The 8,811-nt window shown below is 34.1% G+C and overlaps 1 pseudogene; it reads left to right on the top strand.

Annotated features, from left to right (window-relative positions):
* The window catches only part of LOC107668726 (tectonic-2-like), a 17,177-nt pseudogene that overhangs the window by 1,623 nt on the left and 6,743 nt on the right, over nt 1-8,811 (top strand).

Genomic DNA, 8,811 nt, shown 5'->3' on the forward strand with positions numbered 1-8,811 from the left:
AATCACCTTTAAAGTTATCCAAATTAATTCCCTAGCAATGCATATTACTAATCAAAAATTAAGTTTTGATAAATTTACGTTAGGAAATTTACAAAATATCTTCATAGAACATGATCTTTACTTAATATCCTAATGATTTTTGGCATAAAAGAAAAATCTATAATTTTGACCCATACAATGTTTTTTTTGGCTATAGCTAAAAATATACCCAAGCGACTTAAGACTGGTTTTGTGGTCCAGGGTCACATCTAGTGTGTTGCCTACCTAGACGGCATTTTTGGGCATCAAAGTTGTGTTTACATACTCAGAAATGCTGTTTTGATGTCATGTTCATAAATAATTAATTGTGCATAATTCAATTTTTTTGAGACCCTTTGTCTTTTTCTCATTAATCATAATTATTCCAGTTGCTGAACATTTACTGTATTCCAGTTCAGAACATTTGGTCATGCTTTACATTAGTTTACATGTTATTGGACTGTGTAATTATGTAGATTTACAGTTCTTAAGTTAGCAGACACTTTTAGAAACTGTATAAAAGTGTAATATGTGTATACTGGAATGTCTGGACTTGACATTGTGAACTTCTTCAGGTAGCATCATCCCGTCATCATCCTGTATGCCGGTTTCTCAAACACAGTGGAATCTTTCATATGAATTAATTGGGAAGGTGAGTGGATTATGCTGCAGTAACGGCAGGGTTGTGTACTATAGAGGGGCAAATATGTCTTATTAAATCTCTGTCTTCATTCTTATTAGAAGTTAGTTAGAATCAGCAACATTGAAAATGTGAGCAACATGGAAAGAATTTACAGCAGTAAACAAGCATCAACACAATGAACAATTACCCTGTAAAGCCCCGGTTGAAATGACAGGAAAATTAAATCTGTGTTAATAACCTTTATTCCATACAACCTGTGATTAAGCAGGGTGTGATCACCTACGCATCACGTTTTTGTGCATGACTGAAATTCCCCTACTGTTTTCCTGTTTAGCCTTATCAGGAAATTGGTTTGTACAGAGATTTATATGAGCTCCAGAACTTGCCAAGGGCTTTAGTGGTCTTTTATGGGATAACTTGCTAAAATGAGAAACTAGTTTCGTTTCTATTTCACCTCAGCACATGTGTTTGTAATATTTTTACTCAAGTTTGCAAAGCAGTTGCTTTGGATTTCATGAGAGCATTTAAGACAGACAGTAATCAAAAGTAATCAGTACCATAGGTCCTTTTTCTGGGGATTTCCACTGATGTGATATGGCACTTTCTTGTAAGCTGCTGCGGAAAGAAAGTGTCTTCTAAGAATACACATGACTGTTCCAAAAGTGGAACACTGGGTCAGGAAGATCAAAGATGCATTAAGTTGATCAAAAGGGATAGTAAAGACAATTATAATGTTATATACGGTTTCTATTTTAATTAAATTCTATTCTTTTGAATTATCCAGTAATCAAAGTATCCTGAAAAAAAAGTTGCACAGTTTGCACAATTGATAATAATAAAACTTTCTGTTTCTTGAGCAGCAAATCAGCATATTAGAATGAATTATGAAGGATCATGTGACACTGAAGACTGGAGTACATTTTAAAATGTATTCAAATGGTTATATATATATTTTACAATATTACTGTTATTACTATGTTTTTGATCAAATAAATGCAGCTTTGGTCAGCAGAAGAGACTTCTTTTAAAAACATTTTTAAAAATCGTACCAACTTCAAACTTTTGAACGGTAGTGTAGATGTATTGTACATTTTCCACAGTTCTTACACGATACACTTAAATAGACCAATAGTATGAATTCATTAAATATCTTGTCATGCAAGATATTTAATGGGACGGTTTTATTATAACATCCACAAGACAGGATAATAATGTTGTTCATAATACTTTTCCGTTTTGCAAAATGGCAATATTGTAATATTTGCTTCAGCTCATAGTATGGAATGGATCTGTTTTTTTTTAACCTGTATGTTAATATCTATTGCTCACGAAAACTAGATTTCATCATAATTCATCCAGTTGACTTCAGTAACATGATGGGAATATCCCTGACATTCAAGTTTGACGAACTGCAGTGACATACCACTTATATGCTGTAGGAGTTTTGAATTGTGATTATTAGGGGAATCGCCTGAAGCAGAATCCTGACCAGAAGGAGTGGCTCAACTGTACATTTTTACCGCTCGGTTTCCCCAATGTATATGAGTGTTCCTCATCACACTAAATGATGTGCGGTGGTTTTGTTGAAACATTTGCCTGAGGCTTTCCAAAACACAGCCCAGACCTCAAGAACTCCACATCTAAACTGAAAAACACAACATTACACACTACCGTTCAAAAGTTTGAGGTCGGTAAGATATTTGTATGTTTTTGAAAGAAGTCTCTGTAAAAACAGTGAAAACTGCAATATTGTTAAACATTATTACAATTTAAAATAACTGTTTTCTATTTCAATGTGTTTTAAAAAGTAATGTATTCCTGTGAATTCTCAGCATCATTACGCCAGTCTTCAGTGTCACATGATCCTTCAGAAATTATTCTAATATGCTGATTTGCTGCACACACAAAAAAAAAAAAAATTCTTATCGATGTTGAAAACCATTGTGTTGGTTAATATGTCTGCTATAATATTTTTCAGATTATTCTTAAATTATTTTAGAATTCTTTGATGAATAGAATGTTCAAAAGAACAACATTTATTTGAAATAGAAATCTTCTGTAAAGTTATACATATTTTTATTGTGCATCTTTACCGAATAAAAGCATTTATTTCTTACTTAATTTCTTGTACTGACCACAAACCTTTGAACGGTCATATTTTTTTTTTTAGAAGACACTCCCTTACTGCAGCAACTTACAAGAAAGTCCCATCACATCAGTGGGAATGACCAGAAATAGCACATACGGTACCGATTACTTTTAATTACCGTCTGTCTGAATGCTCAAAAGAATAGCATTTATTTGAAATAGAATTCTTTTGCAACATTATAAATGTCTTTACTGTCACTTCTGATCAATTTAATGCATCCTTGCTGAATAAAAGTATTCATTGATTTAAAAAAAAACATTTGAACGGTAATGTATATGCTACTCAGTTCAAGGAGGAAAACCAGGCAATACACTTGCCGTACTGGAATGTTGCACTACTGAATACCATTATATTCTCTCTTTTGAATACCAATATATCAGAATGCCATCCTGGTGCGACTGAGTCTCAACCGCAGTCTGCAGCTGTGTGAGAATGAAACCGCTGTGTCTCCAGGAGACTCTCCTCGTGTCTGCATGTGCGGATGAAACTCCCAAAGCCTCACTCATTATACAGACCCAGATTTATGCCAAGATCGTTCCAACAAACCCCTGTCTGGTTAGTGTCTCTTTACATGTTACTGAATATGACATGCCTACAGCACATTCTAGTGGTTTTTACTACGGTGGTACTACCACTGTTTTAAAATATTCACAGTATTCTTGGAGTACCATGAAATACACTAGTTGAGTATTCCTGCCGCTCAAACATTCACATTTACATTTATTCACTTAGCAGAAGTAAACTTACAAATAAGGAACATTACAAACAGTAGAGCATTGCTTTAGCCACTGCAAGGTCATGGGTTCAGTTTCCAGGGAATGCATGCACTGGTCATGTATATTCCTTGAATACAATGTAATTCGCTTTGATACCGTCATTTATACCATGGTACCAGTATACTATTTCATAGAGTCATTGATAAATTAAATATTTTAATGCTTTCATACAATATATAATAATGTCTGTGTGTGTTTTATTTTTTGCAGAAAATAAAACCATCATTCCCAACCAAGTTTTTGAGCCTCTCGGCCGCTGCCCATGTGATGTTTCCCCAGGCGAGTGTGACATACGGTGCTGTTGTGACCACACTGTAAAAAAAATCCGTAAAATTTACGGTAAAAAAACGGCAGCTGTGGTTGCCGGAATTTTACCATAAAAAATACGGTAGCAACGTTTTAGGTTTTACGGTTTTAACTTAAATTTACAGTTAAATACCGTACAGTCTTTTACCATTAAATTCACGGTCATTTTTTACAGTGCAGGTGATAATTAAAGCATACACAGCTGAACATCTATTTCTAATATATCAATCCTTTTCATTGGCATTCTTCTGTTTACTCTTTGCTAAGCCCCAGTGGTCAGTTAGCAACTCTTTGCTAATCGTCAGTCCTACCGTAGCAACTTTTACTGCATAGTTTAATAATTTTATTAGAGAAAAAATTTAACACTTAAAGCCTTTATGTATAATGCATTATGAAAGTAGTTTTAATGCATTCATTATGCCTGGTAATACACCTTATAATGCATTGTCATGAATAATTGTAACCACAGTTAATACATTATAACACTTTTATCAATTTATTGTTATGCAACACATTTTAAATTTTACAATGATTACAATGCACATTATGAAAAATTATAATGCATTGTGCCCTTTCATAACCATTTGTAATGCATTATACATAAAGGCTTTAAGTAAAGTATTACAGAAAAAATTACTTGCAATGTCACAATTCATTCCAACCCTCATCAGAATAATATCCAACTTGTTTTTACCTTTTTATGTGAACATTTTACAGAAAAATCATGCTGTTCATGGAAATCTATGATTAATTTCTATGGGATGTTTTGTGAAGCTTATCTGAGCTGGAAAGGGGATGCAAGGTTAAGGTTATTTATGAGTGTAAATGTTCTCTTTTCAGGACTGTACTCAAGAAGTTCTGGGGTTGTTTGCGACTCGGTGTCTTCCTGGACCTTTTGGCGGAAGTTTCAGTCCTGTTCCAGAGTATCAGTTCTCAGCTCAGTCCTCTGAAAATGACCCTGATTGGTTCCCCTTCCTCTGTGTCAACCTCTCCCTCGGACAACAACCCCTTTCTGGGACTTTTCTACAATGGTGGGACAGTATAAGGAGAGGAAGTTCCTTATCTTCTATATAGTTTCAGTTTTGTTTATGTCTAACTTCATGTATTATTAGACTTACTCAAAACTGTTCAAAAGTTTGGGGTTGGTAAGAAGGAAGTCCCTTCTGCTCACCAAGGCTGTATTTATTTGATCAAAATGCATTAATATTGTGAAATGTTATTATAATTTAAAATAACGCTTTTCTATTTTCTATTTTAAATTTGTATTTGTTCAAAGCTGTGATGCAAATTTGAATTTTCAGCATCATTACTCCAGACGTCAGTGTCACATGATCCTTCAGAAATCATTCTAGTATGCTGATTTAGTACTCAAGAAACATTTCTTGTAATTCATCAGGATTCTTTGATGAAAAGAAAGTTCAAAAGAAGAGAATTTATTTGAAATAGAAATCTATAAATGTCTTTAATGTCACTTTTGATCCATTTAATTAATCATGGCTGAATAAAAGTACTAATTTCTTAAAAAAAACGTACTGACCCCAAACCTTTGACCAGTAGTCAATGTTTAGTGATTTATTAAATTTGCATGTTTTTACAGCTCTCCAAAGCCCATTCCATCATTCCAAACCCTGCAGATGACAGCTCCTGTACTTCCCATTAACTACCGCCAGGGGGATCCAATATTCACCAAGGATGACCAATACTTCACCATCCCACAGGTTTGATACAGTAAAATTGCTAGTGCATGTATCATTTTATATGAGTGTGCACATTCATGCATGTGATATGAATATTAATCCCGTTTCTGTTGTGAGCAGAACTCTGGACTGGGCCCTTGTGTGGAAAATGCTCCATTGGCATTTTTGGAAAACTTTGAGTCTCAGTGCGGGAGGAGGCTGCAGTCCTGCCCATCACCTTCTGATGACCTGAGAGTGGATGTTAAAGGGGTCCTATTATGCTTTTTCACTTTTTCAACTTTAGTTAGTCTGTAATGTTGCTGTTTGAGCATAAAAAAGATCTGCAAAGTTACAAAGCTCAAAGTGCACTTCAAAAGGAGATATTTTATTTAACAGAAATCACTTTTCAAAAACTACAACGAACGACTCGTTTGGACTACAACGCATATTTTCCGGGATTTGTGACATCACAAATATTGACGAATGGGACGAGACCTGGTTTCAAGACTTTGTAAAAGAGCATAATAGGACCCCTTTAAAGATGGATGGGGAGGTAGATATTCAATATGACAGTTTTCTTTCCTTTCCTTCCTTTTATTAACACAACCAAACGCAAGAACATCAACCAAATATTACAACATGATACATTATATTTAGTAATATACAGTAGACACCATTGAATCAGACATACCAAGAGTACTGACTATTCTTATCGGTCTTGTAAAACATTTATTTGTAAACTTATTTACAAAGCTTTTGCAAAAAGGTGGATGAAATTCCTGAACCTACATAATTAAAAAAGTGTCCTTATGTGATAAAACATATTATAAAGTGAAAAAAAAATCCATTATCACGTTATGCATTTGGACAGTGTTTTAAAATGCAACATTATGCTTTTAAGGAATAGTGAGACTACCCTCAATGATATGCTTCAGATATGTAAATAGAGCTTTGAGACTATTGATCGTATTGTCTTTCTGTGCATGCCTGCATATATGCATATGTGTCACTGTTCATATGTGTGCATACTTTCCAGATATAGTCACAGTCAGCGTTGTGGATGAAGAAGCCGGTGACCTCAGATTATTTCTGTCAAATTCTCGAGTCCATATCTGGTCAGTTGCATGAATATTTCCAGAAAGTATTTAATTAAATGTAATTTATATTACATTATATTAATATTGAAGTAGTCTTAATTTTAAATATTAAGAACAAGTAAATTGTGATTTTGATTATTAATATAGCATATATCAATAATATCCACTAGTGTATAAAGATTTGGGGTCTGTAAGATTTTTATATTTATTTTTTTAAAGAAATTAATACTTCTATTCAGCAAGGATTAAATAAGTTGATCAAAAATGACAGTAAAGACATTTATCATTATTCTGTATATACATTTATATATTTAAAAACAATTTTTTTTTACTGTATTTGTGATTAAATAAATGCAAGCTTAGTGATCAAAAACAGTTCTTTAAAAGATCCCAAACTTTTCAATAATAGCAAATAATAATAATACAGAAAATGTTACTATAATTTCTCTTTTAGTAACATTGTAGACAAGATGGACATGAAATGTAAAGTTGTAATGTAAATTTTCATTGTGTAATTATTATTATTTTTTTTTAAGTGTCACAACAGTGTGATGAGGTTGTTGTGGCCTTGCGTTACACTCTTTACTGGAGAGAGAACGGCCTCACTGCCATTAAAGTGACACGGACCACTGCAAACATCACTGTACCTAGTGAGTCTTTCCTAGTGACTCTCACAATATGACACACCTCTTCACTGCACCTGTTTCTTATGCGCACCTCTCATTCTTTCTATCACTTTCTCTGTCTTTCAGTATCTTTAGCCAGAAGATATTCTGCAGTGTTTGTGAATGGAAATGAAACATCTCAGTCAAACTCTGGCAATCCAGGTTAAAGGAACTCCCATGATACATCAGTTTCAGATGCTCCGGAACATTTTATTAGGTCAGAAAATTATTTATCATGCATTACTCTCCCCCCTAACGTTTATACAGGTTACCAGGTGAAGAGGCCAGTGATTGGTGGTATTTTGGACTCCGATACAGGAGATATAGAGGGCCCTGATCAATCTCTGGCAGCCAGGTAGTGTAGCATATCCATATTTATCCACACAAAACTACAAAAAACATTAGTTTAATCCTGTGCTGTGTCCTCTGCAGGTGGAGATGGCCTGTGTTGAGGCCAGCTCTGTTTGGAATCAACTCCACATCAGGCTGTATGATTCCTGTGAGTTTGCTGAATGTGACGCAGTGCAGCCAGTTGAGGTGAGTAACACTGCTGAAGGGTTACTCAATACAATACAATAGCTTCCTGTAACAGTTTCATCTGACAGAAGTCTTTCTTTTGCATGTGGTGTCACAGAGAAACAGTGCGTGGCGTCTTAGCCGGATTAGTGCCTGCTACACTCGTCTCCACAACAGGAAAACCAAACTTTTCCAACTTATCGGACTGGGTCAACATTACTAGTGAGCACTACATCATACAATTATCTGTAATATGACTAATATATCAAACTATTCTAGTGTACAGATTATATTATACTTTGTCTTATAAAATGCATAGTTGCAGCTTAAAATTTTGATCAAGTTGTCTACACTACCGGTCAAATGTTTGAAATGGTAAAGATTTTTTTTAATAAGCATTTTCATTTATATGCACAGCAAATCTGCATTTATTCGATCAAAAATTCAGTAGTATTGTAAAATATTATTACAATTTAAAATAACAGTTTTCTATTTTAATATATTTTGAGGTATAATTTATTCCTGCGATGCAAAGCTGAATTTTCAGCATCATTACTCTATCAAAAATACAGTAATATTGTAGAAATATTTCACAATATTACTGTATTTTTGATAAAATAAATGCAGCCTTAGTGAGCAGAAGAGACGTTTCAAAAACAAAAAAAATCCACCCGAAAAAGCTGACTACTGCTTTAAAGGAGACATTATGCCCCTTTTAACAATATGTAATATAAGTCTCTGGTGTCCCCAGAATGTGTCTGTAAGTTTCAGCTCAAAATACCCCACAGATCATTTATTATATCATTTTTAAAAAATTTCTATTTTGAGTGGAAGCGGAAACACACTGTTTTTGTGCCTGTATCTTTAAATGCAAATGAGCTGCTGCTCCCCGCCCCCTTTTCCAGAATAGGGCTGTGCCTTTACAGCTCATACGTCAGATACTCTGATAAAAAAAAAAAAAAACT

Source organism: Sinocyclocheilus anshuiensis, unplaced genomic scaffold (assembly GCF_001515605.1).
Source record: "Sinocyclocheilus anshuiensis isolate Anshui unplaced genomic scaffold, SAMN03320099.WGS_v1.1 scaffold36, whole genome shotgun sequence".
NCBI lineage: Eukaryota > Metazoa > Chordata > Actinopteri > Cypriniformes > Cyprinidae > Sinocyclocheilus > Sinocyclocheilus anshuiensis.